Source organism: Podarcis pityusensis (assembly GCF_964106645.2).
Source record: "Podarcis pityusensis genome assembly, chromosome: 2".
NCBI lineage: Eukaryota > Metazoa > Chordata > Lepidosauria > Squamata > Lacertidae > Podarcis > Podarcis pityusensis.
In genome coordinates, this window is record NC_138029.1 from 61784405 (window position 1) to 61803575 (window position 19171).

Consider the following 19171-nt stretch of genomic DNA (forward strand, 5'->3'; position numbering starts at 1 on the left):
AGTTATTTATTGAGATTATCTGTAGAACCCTCAGAGAGTAGTAAAAGTGTATGAATCAGTGGGAGCAGGCAGATTTTACATTTTACTAAGTTTAAAAAAGCAAGGGGGTAGAAACCATCTGTATTTTGACCATAACAACGTGTGTCAAATAGTGCTGAAAATCACAACACTGATTACATTTGAAGACAATCTCTTTCCATAAAGAGAAGTCAGCATGGTCCCCTTTTATCCTAAAATATCCCTGCATAGCTCAGTGCAATCTCTTGGACTAGACCTGAAGGCAAAACTGGAATTCACTGCTTACAGCTCACTTTAATTACTTTTACTGATCATCACCCCACAGACCTTGTATTCACAGCCTAAGAGGATCATAACAGGGTATTACCTCTTCTGTTAGGTCCAACTCTAATTTAACATGTCATACAAATAGTACAGAAGGGAAAATGAGACCAGAAAACCCCTCTTCCCATACCCAAGAATTAACAGACCATCTGCAGTTTCAAAAGAGGTTCTAGAGAATAAAGTTCACATATGCATCCAATTAACGTCTAAATCAGAAACAATTGCTATCTCTCGTTTTTCCGAGAAGAGAAGCTTTGAAGTACACAAAGTGACAAACTATCAAGGTAACATGTATGAAAATATTGATCATACAAAAGGGTTCAAGTTTATCCTAAGTAAGCAACAGAGAGAGCTAAAAAGAGGGTGGGTGGGTGTAAAAATATCAAGTCCCTTTCCAGATGATGAAAGCATGGTGATGGCCTGGATAGAGGGCAAACCTGCTCCTTGTGTTAGATTAATGTTGGCAGATGAGAAAAGTAAAATCATGAGTTGATTTTTGAAAAGAAGCTTCTTGATTAGGAACATAGGAATGGCCTTATAACAGCCGAAGACTCTGTGTATGTGAGAGGGGGGGGAGGAGGAGGAGGAGGAGGAGTTCATATTAGCAGTTTTGATGCAGATGGACTGCTAGATTTGTGCTGGTGAATCTCATTCGTATAGTATTCTTAGTACTAAGTTTTGCATTTACTTGCTCTTCCTGCCAAATGTACTGTCTATGCTGACTTTCAGTGGCCCTCCAGAGTTCCATATAGGCGTCATTCCCAGATCTACTTAGAGATGCCAGACACTGACGCTGGGATCCTTTGCATGCAAAGTATGCTCTGTACCACTGAGCTACAGCCCTTCCCTGCCTATCACAGTCTGTTCTCTTTCCTACACTATTTTTCATTCAGATTGATGAATTCCATTTTCCTTCCTTCCCCCTTCTATATACGCACAATGTCATGGACTGGCTGGATAGAGAGAAATGATGGAAGGCTCCAGCTACAGAATCCCCAAGGGAAGAAGGCTCATAACCATGGGTTTGGTGGTGGGACAATGATGAGTAGTCTGAGAGAAAGAGGTGTTGGAAGCTGAAGAGGTAACAGGGTTTAGTGAGCAGGAAGAGGCTGTGGCAGAGCCCAGTCCAGAATCAGAGGCAGAAGCAGAGGCTGGAGTAGAGGGGGGGCCAAGAGGCAGGCTGGTGAGGAAGCTAGGCTGTCTCCACCTCCCACAACAGGCAGCTCCCCTCCCCGCTGTTCTCCCAGAACCCAAAAAGGCATGAAGAGGGTGGAGCAAAAACAGGTAAGACGAAGAAGACTCATATTGCTTGGAAAGGAACTGGGGGAGGAGATGACTTAGGGAGCTGAGGGAAGGTGGGGTCCTTCAGTCCTTGCAACTGCCTCAGTGGGGCAAGATCTACTGGGAAGAGTTGCTGTGCTCACTAGGCCTGGTCTCCTGAGCTGTTTTATTTATTTTAATACTGAGAGTTAATTTCACTGGCACCATGTGAGTTATTGCTGATCTGCTCCTGGCATCTGCCCTGACACACAGCTATAATCATGTGGTGACTAACTGAAGCATCTAATTTTTGTGGAAACATAGAGAAGTGTTACAATTCATAGTTATAAAAACAAACCCAGTTTATACCGTATATTGAAACAATACATTTGATACTCCACCGTGGCTAGGTCCTATGCTAGTCTGATAACATCTGGATGACTCAATCACATCAGGACAAGAGTACCACCACACCTAAGTCCACTGCACACATTCCAGTATCGGTTGCTGAAACTGGCATGGGTAGCATTCAATAGACCTTGACAATCCTATGGGATGCAGTTATGTAAATATTTCCAGAGTGGAACAGGAACCAGACATTAGGAAGCAATTTCTACAATATTCTGGTACTGTATTAAAAGTGAGCCTCAGAATGCTGCTGGTTAACAAATATGGGCTCAGTGTGTTATCAGCAAGGCCTTACCAAAGTTACTTTACTGCTTCTCCCTGCAGTATATAGTTTGACTGGGGGAAACTCAAGTCCTTGCCAGGTTTACTTCTACATTGTTTAATCTGCAGTTGCACAAATGTCTGAACAATTTTTACCACTAATCCTACAAGTAATATAGAAGTGATTGGTCTGCAACTTACTGTAGTGTCCTCTATAACTGTTAGGAAATGTGAGCAAACTTTGGCATGGCCTCTGGGAATCCATGAGTGCAATGAAATTCCTCAGTGACAAATAGTCTTGATTTTAAGCAGATTAAACTAACATCCAGACAATTAGCATAAATAAGTGAAGTACATCGTTTAGAAGACAACCATGTGCTTTGATACAGAGTAAACACGATATCTGAAATGGCTGGGTAGGAAAATGGTTTAGGTTTCATTTTCTCAGTTTATAGATCAGTTCAGATTTTCAAGATTTACTGTGTTAATAGCAACAACAGTTGGGTTGCTTTTTAAAGGAAATATTTAAAGTGATAATGGGGGGGGGGACTTTGCCAACTCTCCCACTTTCCTAACACTACTTTAAGTCCCCAATGCAATGCAATACTATGTTGTGAAACACTGCGTGGTGATATATAATTGGTTTAGGATTATAATTCTTTGTTCTCTGTATGGCTGCTATAACAACAATATGAAATGCTTCATAATGAAATAGAACCTACAACTTTTATACAGTGGCTTTCAATCAAGGAATGGCAAACAACAAGAGTTCCCACTTCCACAATGATAGTTAAAGTTATTTTTATAGCTCTCTTATGTGTGGATAAATTTGTAGCAATTTCCCAGCCATAAATAATATATTATTATACATAATAATAGACTACAACCATCAATGATACAATATTATCTAATATAGTATATATTCAGCTTCCTCACAGTCCAGTTCTCAAGATAAACATAGTTGTCCAAGTGTAGGCAGTGATGTGGAGCATAAATTTTCCAGTACATTATTTTCCTGTAGAAAATTTTCCATTTTTAAAGCTTATTGTGAGCAATGAATGAATGCCAATTGCAAATAAATTATTCAGTAAACTTGGGGGCATCAAAGTTTTCCACCTACTTAGAAAAACAAGTAAAATATACATGCCAAATTAGATAATGCTTTAGTCTGGAACATCAGAATTTTCCCCAATGCAAATCACTGTAACTTGCACAGGGTAAAGTGTGCTCCTCCACTAGGGGGCAGTGTTCTGTTTAGCTTCTGGGAGCATGTTAACTCTAAACACCAACCGATGGGTCACTAATTTCTATCAATAAAGAGGTATGTGAAGTAAACACTAGAAAGCAACTGCCATATCCGACTATATTCCCATATAATTAGTACAACAGTAATGCTTTCCTTATTGGATCTGACCAAAAGTTCTGAACATTTTGGGGAATAATGTATCATCTTCTTACCTCTTTTTAAAAAATTGCAAATGGATAAAAGGAGGCTTCCTCAATTCCAGCAAACACAGGAGATTTTACAGGCTGCTCTAAAATCTTGTAGGCACCACACAGGCAACCTTGAAAATTCAAGAAGCATCCATGTTTTGCAAGGAGGTTTAATGAGCTACAGCAACTGGAACTGACCTTTCTTTCCTCTTTATAGAAATTTCACTCTGATCTGAGTGGGCATCATTTTGTATAGCAAGTTTCACAGAACCATAAGTACTTTATCTGGTTTAATCATCATCATAATTTTATTTTTTGTAACCTGCCCATCTGGCTGGGTTGCCTCAGTCTCTATGGACAGTTTCCAACACATATAAAACATAATAACAATAATAAAAACATTAAAAACTTTCTGATACAGTGCTGCCTTAAGATGTCTTCTAAAAGTTGTATAGTCATTTATCTCCTTGACATCCGATGGGAGGGCATGCCACACAGAGCCATAGCTAGGTGATCTTGCGCCCCTGGCAGAATTGTCCATATTGCGCCCCCAGCCACGGACAAATTAGCTCTTCTTTCTGCCTCTCCTCCAACCTCCCCACCCTTCCACCCATTCAATTCACCCTCTATTTAAAACCATTTCTTATGAGGCAATAATCAATATTTATATTTATATTTGACACATTTCTAGCCAATTTTGCGACCCCTCTCCATCATCTGCGCCCCTGGCGGGGGCCCACTCACCACCCCCTAGCTACGGCCCTGATTCCATGGGGAGGGTGCCACTGCCAAAAAGGCCCTCTGCCTGATTCCCTGTAACTTTACTTCTCACAGTGAGAAAACTGCCAGAAGGCCCTCAGAGCTTGACCTCAGTGTTTAAGACTTTTCGACCATAATGCCATGTTACTATTTTCTTACATTTTGTAATACTGAGCATCACTACAGTATTCTGGTTTGCTTTATTTTTATTTTTTACACTTTTTCTTAACCTGTATGCCCATAGCATTGGAATATATCTGGCAAAGCAACGTAGCTGCACTATGTTGTAACCAGAATCTGAAAACAAAACGTTTGCTGCATAATCAATTAACTGCAGTTCTAATTTCTTTAAAATTACAACCTGACATGTGTTTAAGCTCTTAAAAATTACACATTTGCTAGTGTTTGCAATACGGTAACATAGTCGTACATAAATCATATTATCAGAGTTGACAGTGTTGAGTAAGTGCAGCTAGCTTTTTCAGAGTGTGGTCGAAACCTCAAGACAACCTCTTTATGATCTCAGGGGACGACCTAGAAGTGCACCAGGGATCACAGCTGAAGAACCACTGCTATTTTGTATGGCTCAGTTATGCAGCACTTGTATTTTTGTTGTACTTACGTAATATTATGTCAGTGTTCAATGTATTATGAAGAGTCATTTCAAAATAAGCTGCAGATAGCTGCTGTGCAATGTTATGGCAGACTCCAGGGATTTTCTCCAATGCTGTGTGAGCAGAAGGCTGCACAACGAATGGATTTTTCCTTCCCCTCTTCCCTCATGCAGCCCACTGTATATCACCAAAAGGATGTGGGGTCTGCAGAATATTGTGGACTGTGTCTTGAACAGGCTACAACTGACAGTGTTTGATTGGTCTTTTGGAGAAGAAGGGACAGATGCACTGCATGAGCTTGACTTTTGCTCACACAAGGTTGGATGGAACTCGTAGCTCCTATCAAACATTTCAGTATCACATACTGAATCATGAGTGATAAACCTCTGGCCCTGCCAGGCCTCCCCATTTGGCCTATGGGGCCATTTTGGCCAAGCCACATCAACCTCCCCAACGGGACAAGTTTGGTAGTTGCAATGACATCAGGTGACCTTTTTTGTGTAAAACGGCCTTCAGGCATCCCTAAAAGGGTATGGTCTGGGGAAGGGACACAGCTAATGAGATTCCCAAGGGCCAGATACAGCCCAAGCCTGCAGTTCCCCACCCTTTTTCTAGGTTTATTCATTCTATGTTTGTAAGAGAAACCCATCAGATTAAGATAGGTAAAACTGTTTTTTTTGATCCTGTCAAATCCTTGCTTTACTTTGATCATTGGACAAATTTCCCAGTATTTCTGAGTATGGCACCAACTTGGTTTTTGCATTTCATGGGAGGATGAAAAACATGTCTAAGATTCTTTCTATAATACACGCATTTCAAAAATTGGTGTGTTTCCCATTTGTTTTGCATATATTTCTTGACTTTAAAGCATAGCTATACAAAAAGACCCACATATAGGTGAGCCACACCCAGTTAAAAATGTGGGAATTGTAGATGGCATGGACATTCTGGCCGATTTCAAAGCAGTCAGCTGGTGACCAAATGGCATGAGCAGCGCAGACTCTTTAAAGGAAAATATTATTATTAATTTAAAATAGGGTGGGGTTTGGTTTTTTTGTAAATAGCTTCTAATATCTATCCTACTGCCAAATATAAACAACATGGAGAAGTTATTAACAACTGGGCCATTGACTAAACACAACATGTTTTCTGTATGATATGGAGCAAAGGCAACTTCAAAGGGGGACCTGAGAAAGAAAAGGGAGGGGAGGCAAAGCTAAACCCCAATCGGTTTGAGCTTGCTTATGAAAAGGTAGCTACTCAATACTGGCCTGCAGAGTTGGAACCACTGTATCTGGCTCTTATCACAGCCAAATGGTCTTTAAGATGTGATTTACAACTCTACTCCCCACCTCCCCCACAACAGACGCACAGCAAATTTAATGCCATTAAATAGCTTTGTATAACAGGGATTCTGGGAATAGTGTGGATCAGTGTAGAGGGACTGGTCCATTCTGCGGCAGTGGGGCAAGAATGGAAGGCAATATTGCAGGATTTTATGAGATAACAGGCATAAGGTGCGGTGCTGAATTCTCACATAAAATGTGTTTTCTGTATAATATTTGATTAATTTTGATTATGGCTCTCATGTGTTATAGAATGGATCAGAAGGCAGGAGGGAAGTCTGTTCATATTTTAATTTGAGGAAAAAAGATTCCTATGCAGATTTTGAGTTTTGTAGGTATGTTCATGATCTTGAAAGCAAGCAAATAATAATAATAATAATAAACCCCAGCCACACAAGGACTCCAGGTGAAAAAACACACCGTCTAAACATAGTTATACTTATGTCTCAGTATTTCAACTTCCAAGGGAATCTCAAATATATAATGGAAAGATGATACCTCCATATTTACAAAAACGAAATAGCTCAGAGGTGGTCTCAACATCCAAATTGCTCTTCTGAGTCCGGAATTAGAAGTGGGGGGAGAAAGAATACATATGGAACTTGGAAATGTGAGGATACAGCAGAATTTTTAAACCCCACACCCTCTGCTCTGAACCCATTGTAAGAGCACACTTGATAGATAATGAATTGACCTCACATATTTTGGTGTTATTATTAGCTCATCTACAAGGCTTTCCTAACTAAGATTTACAAAGCTTTTTCTGCTATTATCCCTCTTTCCTACACTGGGTGATCTTCACTAGTCTGACACTTAAAGTGCTCCTAAATGTTTATAAATGAAATGTTTTGTATCTGTATTATGTACAATGGGGGAAGTATCTATTCAATCTAGGGTTTAGTTTTTAAGGCCTTAACCTTGGTTTGTAGCAAATTCGTAAACTAAGATTAGGATTCTTTACTTAGCCCTACTTAGGGCACAATCAGACAAAAATGCTTTCAAGTTTTAAGTGGGAGAAATTTAAACATGTGCTTAACACTTCCATTAAATTTCATGGCACATAAAAGTGTTTCACTTAAACTGGAATCCTGTGTACAGTAACTTTACCGTAATACCCACTGCATTTAGTGAGACTTCATGTACAGGACTGAGTTATCTGAATGACTAACACCCTCTTTCTTGGGGTGTACAGGGTGTTAGGGGAGGGGTAGTACCTCTGGTGGGGGACATGTTAATCCATCTTTGGGGTAGCTAATCCACCATTGCACTCATATTTCACATGTGGCTCCCAGAAGCTATAAACATGCAACAGCAGCCACACCCCAGGAAACAGCTTTGACTGGTTGGCTAAACCAGGTGAGGATAGCTGATGAGTCTCAATCCCTTGGTGAGTTAGGGACTTCCCCTGCATGTGAAGACAGGCTCTGGCAGATTGAGTGGGCGAGACCAATAGTGGGTCCAACGGTCAAGGAGGCAGTTGCTACACGTGGTGTAGGGAGAAGTGAAGGGCATATGGGGATCGTCAATCTGAGAAGGTAACCCATCGTGAAGAACGAAAACTCTGGTCCTAAACCTCCACTGCCTTGTGAGATGCTTTTGGAAGAAGGAAAGGCTCAGAAGTCTACACAAATCTGGAGTAGAGTCCCTAAGACAGTTGGATGGCACCTTGTACACCTCCTTCCGACAACTCCTGTAGCCAAGCTGGTGCCAAACATATTGCTCTGCTTTCTTTTGGACCATATCAGCAGGACTTGACATCTGGGCAACCCAGGAACTCCAAACACACTGCCCAGGCTTGTGCCCCAGGAAGGTTGCTGCTGTACTGCTAACACAGCAGCTTGACTTCACCCCCAGAGGTGCGCTTCATTGATTCTCGAAACGGGCCAACAAATGCCCTCTCCTCTCCAAACAACGAAAGAATACAATCTATGTTGAAGAATGATAAGGAAGAATTGCCACGCAATGTAACCACCTAGTTTCCAGCAACACTTCTGACATAAGCTAAGCATCTCAGTTCCTCAGTGGCTGGCTTCACTACTATTACTCAAAAATATTGTCATGTTAAATCCAATCTGATGGTTAAGATAAATGGGGATTTTAAAGGAACTTAAAAAAAACAGAGACAAATGTTTACAAGAAGGAGAGAGAACTCTGCCTTAAGGGAAAGATGATGAGTAAATGAATGAGTAATGAATGACACATTTACAACTGAAACGTACATAAAATAGGAGAGAAGAAATATACATGGTGGGTTAGAGGCTATTTTGCTTTCCACTTCCTAGCTCCTGGGAATTTCCAGGTAGCTTCAGGCTCTCATCAGCTCTTTCATCATGGAAAAACAAAATCTTTAGAGAAATAAAAAACTGACCCACCACTTCTGAAATTCCCCATAATTTAAAATGACAGCATTCTTCTTGGAAACATCTCTTAATTAACAACAGGAATTGTTAAGCAACGTAACACTTGTATATATTAATATAACACACGGAAATGACAACAGCTGCCCAGAGGAAACACTGGGACAATGCTCTCTAATCATTACACATCTGCGCGGCAATTTTTTCTTTTCTCAAAGCAAGAGACAGAAGGGGAAGAAAGCCAACTGAATGTAAAAATGAAGGGCACTTTATGGTCATTTTTGTCTCTGAGAATCCATCCAGTTCATTTACTAAAAAAAAATGGCAGAACAAAAGAGAACATTTTTGTGGTGGCCCTAAGCGACTTACGTGCATCCTCAAGTGTAGCTGGCAAGCCATAAAAACACATCACAAAGTCAGGGACCGCCAAACACTTTCAGATTACAATTGGTGTGTTTCTTTGGAACACTGACACACACATTGTCCTACCAAGCATTTAACAACAGGAGCAAAGAGTGGACTGTCAAACACAACAACAAAATTGGAAACATATACATGCCCATTTAACATTATGCTTTTATATGTCATTATGCATAAAGGTCCCACTGATCTCAGTTGCTCACCACGAGACCATTATGGAAAGAGTTCCTCTTTATTTAGAGCTGCCTGATTTAAGATTTTGAATGAAGAGCTGCTCTGCATTAACACAGCAGTCCCAAGACTTGGCTCAATAAAATGTTGGACAAATGGTAACTTTCAAATTAATTACTTAAGCTGCTCATAACAGATTTAATAACTGCTTTCTCCCTTGCTCTACATGAGGAATCTTTTAGGGAGGCACATCCAGTCTTCTCCTTTAAACTAAAGGAAGTTGTACCCGTTTAGACATATTGAAAAGCCAACATGTTTGTTAGGACATTGCGTTAACTGACATGTGATCCACTGATGCAGCATCAGAAGTTGGACAAAGGCAAAGCTTTCTCAAGCCGAGCAATACTAAAGCGGTGGAAAAGGGAGACTCCAAGGTAGAGAGACCTCCAAATTCCAAACTGTTCCCCCTCCCTCTTCATTTATTTGTTTACCAGCTGCTGGTCTCAATGGATGGCAATGTACGTATGTTAGTTCTGGAGCTGGTTTGCTCTTTTCTCTAATCTAGATTAGAGGCACAATATCCACCCCTTGAATGCCCACTTGTTGCAACTACTTCCACTGAAGAACTGGATGGTGCAGCAGCAAGGACAGCAGAGGTTTCTATACCCACAACAGAGAGGCTTGTGAGGGCAGATCAGTTGTATCCAGGGATACCTTAAATGCTCCAAAACAGAGAAAGGAATGTTTAAATTAGTTACAGGACAGTTAAGGGTCTGGCCAAAAGTCACCTAGCAGCTTTGTAGAATAAAGGCACAAGGTATGGACTTCCTTCTTCTCATTACACTGTTCCTTGGGAAAGTAATGATCACTTCATATATTACACTCATTACACAGAACCAACATCCAAACAGCATCCAAATGGCATTTTCAATCTGCTACTGTAATGGGTAGAACAGTTCATCAGATGGTTCTTCTGGATCACATGGCAAGTGTCCATTCCATCTCCAATTGCTGCATGAAAATATTCTCCATGCATTTCATAAAAAGAGCTACTTGGTACAGCCTTAATGGTGAATCAACAACTGGAGAAAACAACACAGATGTGATGTTTCAAACCATTTCTACATGCTAGCCCAATCCACACTTGGTGATACACAGTTAACATAAAGAGTGTTTTCCTGTTTTGCTTCCCCCTTAGTGTAGCAAACCTCCATGATCTCTGACTCGGCATCATCTCTGAACCAGGGATTATGATTTGTTTCACTCAAAACAAACCATGGTTAAATAAATTTTAAAAAATTAAAAAATTGTCCAGTAGCATCTTAGAGACCAACATGAAAGCTTATAGCCAGAACAAACTTAGTTGGTCTCTAAGGTGTTACTGGACAATTTTTTTATTTATTTTGACTGCGTCAGAACAACACAGCTACCTACCTGAATCTAAAATCATGGTTAGTAAGCCAAGAACAAGCCTTGGTTTAATATCATGTCCTGTTGGGAATAAAACAAACCACTATCCCTAGTTTGTATGTGTCAGTAAACCAGGGATTGTGGCCTGTAATGACTGCCTGTCCTTTGAGAGTAGAAGCATAAGAGTCATATGTGAATTCACAGTAAACATATTAACTATTGCTAATCATAGCCTGTGGATACTGCCTGCACATGTAAGCCACAAAACTTGCACCTTAAAGGTAAACTATTGTAACTACAAAATACTTTTTTTAAAAAAAGCTCATCACTTCCTGACAGAAATGGAAGAGTTGTTTTATCTGTGATAAATTACAAAATATACAGTCAAATTAATTTACTAGTTACCAGTATCCAAGCTAAATAGGGTTTGGGGGGGGTAGATTTCAGCATATTGACTGCAAGCTTCAAGATAAAGGATATTTTATAATAATAATAATAATTTATTATTTATACTCCGCCCATCTGGCTGGGTTTCCCCAGCTGCTCTGGGAGGCTTCCAAGAGAATATTAAAATAGTCTATTAAACATTAAAAGTGTCCCTAAACAGGGCTGCCTTCAGATGTCTTCTAAAAGTCTGGTAGTTGTTTTTCTCTTTGACATCTGGTGGGAGGGCGTTCCACAGGGCGTGTGCCACTACCGAGAAGGCCCTCTGCCTGGTTCCCTGTAACTTGGCTTCTTGCAGCAAGGGAACCGCCAGAAGGCCCTCGGCACTGGACCTCAGTGTCTGGGCAGAACGATGGGTGTGGAGACGCTCCTTCAGGTATGCTCATAAATTGTACTTTCCATGAATCAATTCTGTAGCTTCATGTTTGATGAATAATTTATCTAGGTCAAAATATTTTCCTGCTTCTGAGGTTGTCCTGAGGACTTACGTCAACTGAAAATACCAAGTAAATTCTCTAACTTAAAAACAGAACTAATACCGAAACTAAATGCACAATCTCAAGTTTCTAAAGCTATTATAAAATTGTAATTTATTACCTAAAGCAGTTCTATGTTAAATGCAACTATAAACATTTGGAAACATCTTGCTTTGCCAAGTCCTAAACTAAATTCCCACTTAAATCCAAAATGATAAGTAGATTAAAAGCAAAACGGAAATAGGTAACCCTCAAGAATTTTAAGCACATCTAATATCAAGGGGGCTGAGAGCAGAATCATTATTTCCTTAAACCATCCGCAGTGCAGAAAAAGTTTACCCTTTCCAACAGGCATATGAGACAAATTTCCAATGGCTTTAGGCACTTAACGGCAACATATGTTTCAAGAAAAGCATGATAGTATCTAAGTAGAAGTATGTCTTTATACCTAAGCCAACTTCCAAAAGGTAGCAGAATACTAAGGTTGAAAATTGTTCTAGAGAAAGCAAAACCAGAAAGCTGTAATTTGCATAAAATTTGGGCATGTTTACTTAGGAAAGATTGTGCACATTCAAATGTTGCAAATAAAGGTGGGGGAGATAGTTTCCACTTTTTTAAAGCCCCTTGGGATGCTGGGACAAATACAGTCATGCTAGAATGGGATAGTGATATGGGAGTGAGGTTTTTGCTGACCACACCTAGAAGTTTCTACTAACAGCAGAAAATAATTTCTACTAGTAATACAGTTGGGTTTTTTGGAACACAGAATTTATCTTTTTGTCATGTAGTAAAATAAGGTCCCCAAATACAAGCTTCCTGAAAACATGCTTCTAACAAGCATCTATGCCAAGAAAAAGAGTTGACTGATTCAACACATGTCACTGAAACAGAAGCCTATACAGTTATTATGGAAATTCATAGATGAAAGACGGAACAGCCCCAAACAAGGCTGCAGTGGCATCATACATTATATGAAGAAGAAATATATCCAGATTTACAAACTTTGAGGTCAACGTTATACTGAACTGTGAATCTCCAGTCTGTGATGCATCATGGCTTAGTAAGAATTTAAGAGGAACACAAGGACTAGGGAAACAGGGGTGACCAATTGCCTCAGATGTGCCTTTCATAGCTCCCTGCCTTATTTAATTAGGTCCAAATGTGCCTTTATCTCACTTTTCTAGTCCTCAGGGCCAAAATTTAATACTAGCAAGAGGCATAGTCTTCCTCTGACCTTTTAGTCTGCTGCTGATTCATGTTAACTTGTAAACAACTGCAACTAATTGTACACACACAGGCATCTGTTCTTTCTTGCCTGCCGTCTTCAGTCTTATTTCCTGTGCCCTCAACTATGTTTCCTTCAACCAACATGGCCACCTAACTAAATATTTCACTCCAAGGAAATTGTCCATCGTATCACATAGGTAGGCATCCTCTGCCCCTAAAAGTAGCAAGAGCAAGGGGGAAGGCCTAGAGAATTGGAGAAGGGTGATAAAGTACCGTACTAGTTTGCCAGACAGGTGGACCAAGCTTCAATCCTGGGCATCTTGAAGTAGGGCCTGCCTGAAACCCTGGAGAGCCACTGCTAGTCAGTGTAGACAATATTGAGCCAGATGGAGTTATAGTCTGACTCAGCAGAAGGCAGCTTCCTATGTAATTGCTTCTGTCCCTCTGCTTTGCTCCACACTGCCTCATCATCATGCGGGAGCATTACTGTGCTCCCAAATCTTCAGTTTGCCCATTTATGCAAATCAGACATGCTGACCATACTGAAGTTGCTTCATTAGCATATCTGATTTGTTTGATTTGATGAATTATTTAATTTATATGCCACTTAATATGTCTAAGCGGTGTATGAAAACCTGAAGCAACAGACAACACACCAAATATTACAAAAAATTATCCATTCATATTCCTTCTGACACACCCTCTCTCTCAGTCTCCTGGTTCTCAGCCAGGATCCAACAAGCTCAGCTCACCCACAAAAGTCTCACAACGAGAAGAATACCTAGAAACAGTAGTCATCACCCTAGTCTCTCACTCTAGACTGGCTTTTTATGGGCAAACGCAAGCTGGACGGTACTTCCTCAGGCTGCTCATAACTGTGTCCTATTCGGCTGCAGTCTCCACACCCAGTTCCGGGTACAGCAGGTTTGTTGAGTTTCCCAGGGAGTCTGGGATGAGAAATGGGGGCCCCTTCCACACACACATCTCTTTCTTTACTCTCTGTCCTCTCCTACTCCTCCAGTTGCTTTCCAACATATTTCCAAAATATAGCTCAACTTCTGCTTCTGCCAGATTGCACATATTGAAGAAAATGGGCAACCAATGATATTCTCAGTACTAAACATAGTTTTCACTTTTGGAAGAATGAATTCAATCATGCATTCTAATTCTTTCTTCTGTGAGTACAAAAGGGCACACTACAACAGTAATGTCACAGAACTGACACTGAATCCATAAATCCCCCCCGCCCCCATCAAGTCGCCTGTAGAACGACTACTTTACTGATGCAAATATGTTCACAGATAATAGGACAAATAGATCTGAAGAAAAAAATGCTTTGATTCTGATTTGTGACACCATTTCAGTACTACTCAGTTCATATAGTAATGTAAACATTTCTAATTTAAAAAAAAATCTAACAAAAAGCATCTTCCATAAGAGAAAAAAAAAGGTGGGTTTCTGTTTTGTTACTGATCTGCTTTCTGACTTTTACATTCAACAGGACACAGTTGATACTAAACATCATATGTGCTGACATACCTGAACATAATTAACATCCACCAAGGCAGAAGCGGGATGTCACAACAGAAGTAGCAATAAACTAAACTACTTGATGCTGCCTCTGTTTACAACATTGTTCTAGTGAGACATGAGTAGAAGATTTCTTTCAGATGTGTGCAATGCATGCAAATACAACTACTTGAACATTTTGGACACTTCAAGGCCACAGCACGAAATGATGGATCTCTTATGACTGATACTGTCATTTGCATGCAAAATTAAAATGTGAAGCCATAACATGCAGTCTGCAATGTGTTACAGTATCTTAATTTAAAGAGACAAATGTATATTCATTTATAAACTGGGAATCATAGAAAATTTAAGCCAAACTTACTGATTGCAAGGAATTAAGGGGGGGGGGCTTCGTTTTTTATTTTCCTCCCCAGGCCCCATCCCTTTCACAAACCCAACTATGGAATATCAAATAAATCTGCCTTCTTTGAGGAATCAGACAGGATGAAATCTATAAGCCACCATGGGAACATATTACATAATAGGAACAAACAAAGGGCAACCTTTTCTTCTAAGATCCATATGGCAGATCTAGGTTTGGATACTCAGTGTTCCCTAAAGAAGGGGAACTCCCAAGGAGAATGGAATATCTGAGTCAAGATCAGCCATGCATGTCTGAAAGACTTTCCTTCAGTTCTCTCCCTCTCTCTCAAGTCTAGTTACTGCGGTCTTCACTAACCAAAAAAGTGCACTTCTCCAAAAACATTTATTAACAGTTTTAGAAAGAGGTAGCAAATTAGAACTCTAGAAGAACCTGTCCAGCAGTTATTAAGTATCTTCATCAGTTACAGCATTAGCTGACTTCTATTATTTACTTAAAATACTTATATCCCATCTTTCTGCTTAACCATGGTTGCTGTAGCTGTGGAACCAGTGTGGTGTAGAACCCAGTGGCCCTACATAAGAAGCCCACACTCCTGTTCAATGATGAAAATCACTGGGTAATTCTGAAGACATCACCATCTCATCTTAAGAGGGTGGTTGTGAGAATAATACATCTGGGCCTAGGCTTCTTGAAAGAAGGATAGAATAAACATTAACACATAAAATAAACAGTAGAAGTAGACAGTAACATCCCCGCCCAACAGGCTGTGTATAGTTTTACACACACACACACACGAGCTTTTCACATACCCTTCCACTTCAGCCCTTCTTACTCTTGAAAGTGGCTTCTGAAATAAGGTGACCCTCTGGAGTGAGATTCAACATGGAATGATGGGGGCTGCATTTGGAAAGGAAAACGAACAACCTCCCTTTCTGCAGCTCACAGCATCTTAACTATTATTGGGTACCTCAGTGTTCATTTATATAAACGTTCTATATGCTGCACGTCAGGAGCAAAACTAGGCTTTATTTTATCCAGGTCAGTCTGGCACCCTCACCATGTGCAATTGCATACACACACACCACACACACACAGGTTGGGAGCCTCAATGGCACCCCTTGGGAGGCTTCATCCAGGGCTAAAAGCACAGCTAGACCCCACCCCTTAACTACGGCACTGCTGCAAATATTGAACATGGGTAGTATACCCTCCATGATATTGAATTATTCCATTGTTTCCATGAGAGAGACTTCCACTAGAAATTACATATGTGCTTAAAAGGTAGTAAAACATTTCCACCAAAAATGCCGATGAAAGACTCTAATGATACTATCCCTGCTATATATAAGAAGTTAAAATACTGACAGAAGCCAGCTCTACTCAGCACAGCACAATAGCAGTTTTATGAGCAGAAAACCATCTGAAAGCCTTTATAAGGTTGGGCTGCTATCATCACACGGATACTAGCTGGAGAGAAGAATCTGGTAATCAGTTGCATTTATTTAATAGCAACCATACTTAGCAACCATCTCCCATAATATTAAGAATGCAATATAATTATGTAATTCATACAGCAAGCTCCATATAATTAGTACATTATGTACTTTTATTTAGAAATGTGTTTCTTCTTTACTATTTTAACTTTCAAAAATTACACACATTTCATTATTTTCCTTAGCCCAAATAAATTTGTACTGAGTTTTGCTTTCATATTTTTTAAGTGAACATACACCACAAGGTGTCTCCATTGGCTTATTTGCTTAAGAAATGAATCAGTGATGAGTTAATTAATTAATTATTTTATTTATATCCTGCCTTTCTCCCAGTGCCGGACCCAAGAAAGCTCACAGCATAAATTAAAAGAGATACAACTAAAACATACACAATAAATATGATATTAAAAGCAATTAAGTAACTTTATTAAAAGCAGCACTGTAAATACTTAAAACCATTAAAATGACCATGCACACACACAGAGAGAGACAAAGACACAGAGTTTGAATTGCTTTCTGTCAGGGTACTTGGAAAAGTCCAATGAAACACATGTAATGGGAGACTGGCTAGCCTGGTCAGTTTGGAAGTCATGAGTTTTATTCTTCTAAAGGAGGCAGTAGCAAAGCTTTTACTCAACTGATTAGGGACTGCTCCATTTGTGCACAAGGTTCTGAAGTGGTTAGTCCTCCAACCATTCTTGGATAATGCTGATTATCCGCCCTGTTAATCTCTAACCTCTCGCCTGGTTTGGGATGGAGACTACCCTGTTCACACTGATGAATGATCTATGCTCCCAAAATACAAAGACATATGACCCTATTAATTTTCTTAAAATGTTCAGCTAGATTTGACAGAGTCCATCACTGTATCCTTTTAGTACTGTCTGAGTTAGGAGCAGATGAATCTACTTTTCAATGGTTCTACACTTTCCTGATATCTAAGCTGCATGAATTATATTTTTGTCTCCCATGCCCTTCCAACATCCGAATTCATTCACAGCATATGCACACCATCCTTCAGAGAAGATTCCAGGCCTATTTACATATGAGAGCTTCAACAGAAACAAGACATAGAAATCAGCATAAAAACAAACATTTATGTATCCATATCTACACATACATTTTGGCACCTAAATGTAACAGGAGGGAAAGATTTCCACAAATGGGGCATCATCACATTACTTTCCCTGACCACCACCTCTGATGGTGGAGGAACCTGAAGGAAGACATTGGCAGATGATCTTAACATTTGGACAGGTTGATATGGGATTAAGTGTAAGCCTGTGACCCAAGCTGCTTAGGTTAACACCCTAACCTTGAATAGGACCCTAAAACAAAATATATATATACACGAAAAATATGTTCTCAGTGAGTTGCTCCAATGAAGTCTTGAAGCCACATTCTGTATTGGTTTCTGTTTCCAAGAGGTTATCAGGAGATGGATGGCTGTGGCCTGGCTGTCCCTATCCAGGAGTGGCTGCATTTGGTTTACCAACCTCATCTAGTAAAAGACCCTGCATGTCACTGAAGACACTGGGCCTCCAATGTCAAATCTGTATCAAGGAACATCCCTAAACGACAAGTCTGCAAAACTGATCCTTCAGGAGGAGTGCAACCTCATCCAGAACAGAATCCCCCCTCCCCAAAAAAGAAACGCCCAGCCATAGTACCTCTGTTTTACCAGGGTTTTCAGTTTATTGATCCTCATCGAGCCCATTACCAATCTTATGCATAGCAATTTAATCACCTGAACTGATTTGGGGATTTCAGGATTCTTAACTGCATTATAGTTTATTCAGGTGAGAACCTATGTTTAAAAATGTTATTGAGATTAAAAATTATTCTTAAGACTTCTCAAAGATTTTAAATTCAAAATCTGTAAAAACGCTATGGGAAAATATTTTGAAGAAAGCAGACTAAAGCATTCATTCGCTTGTCCTTTGACATTCCTTTTCTCCCAACATTACAGTGTAATTTCCTCTCAAAGGTATTCTTTATCACTGGAGATTAAAGACACATTCTGGTGCTGTTTGATTTGGCCTTTGCTCAGATAAACAAGTAAACTTCGAGACTGCCGAAGTCAACAATTAGGATCAGGCAAACTGACAGCCCCCAAGATAAAATTAAGCAGGTCACAGTCTGCTTTATTTCATTTTCTTACAAATCCTGGAACATAGCTATAAAGATTTATTTATGCACCATAATTTTGTAAAGAAGGGGTACATCAAGAACCTCAGTGAAATGAAGAAAACTGAACACACAAAGGCACTATTTTCCTTACCCAACAGACTTCATCAATGAAAGAAAAAGCAGCACTCCAGGCTTCCATAAATGCACTCAGCAGTTCACCAATCGTGAGAATGAATCTTTTCCTGATTATACTTACATGTGAAAGACAATAAAGTGAAGGATCCTACTCTTGTTGAACTTGGAGGGGAAAGAACTCTCAGCCCAGAAAAAAAAGAAAGAAGGATCTTGCCCTTCTCCCACTTTTCTGGCATGAGCAGATGGTTTGGGAGGGGAGGGAAGAATCAGCCTCACACCCTGCAGTCAGAACCAAACTTGCTCAGAGCTCTTATTGCTGCTTCTCCAAAGCATGGCACAGCATGAAAGGCCCATCTTCCCTCTCAAGTACAGGACAGAATAGTTCACTCATGTGACAATGGACCAAAACAAGACTCAAAAGCAGCAAGACTCTCTTAGCACCAGGGATGCCAACTTGAATAAATACTGGGTGGGGCTGTTAGTAGATCACAAGACGTCACACACAAACACACACACACACACCATTTGAATGGCAATGCCCACTGACTGGGGCGGGGGGGGGGGCTGGAATATTTTATGGGGCGGGG

General features: G+C 40.1%; 2 protein-coding genes across 2 annotated transcripts in view; one reads left to right on the forward strand and one right to left on the reverse strand.

The window, feature by feature from the left end:
* The window catches only part of LOC308471736 (uncharacterized protein), a gene marked incomplete at its 5' end in the record, with an annotated part of 209007 nt that extends 207309 nt beyond the window's left edge, over positions 1-1698 (forward strand). The window contains one exon of the mRNA XM_080995995.1: positions 1688-1698. The remainder of the gene's footprint in view (positions 1-1687) is intronic.
* LOC308469244 (uncharacterized protein) overlaps positions 1-19171 on the reverse strand; it is a 310857-nt gene that overhangs the window by 216895 nt on the left and 74791 nt on the right. The window lies entirely within an intron of this gene.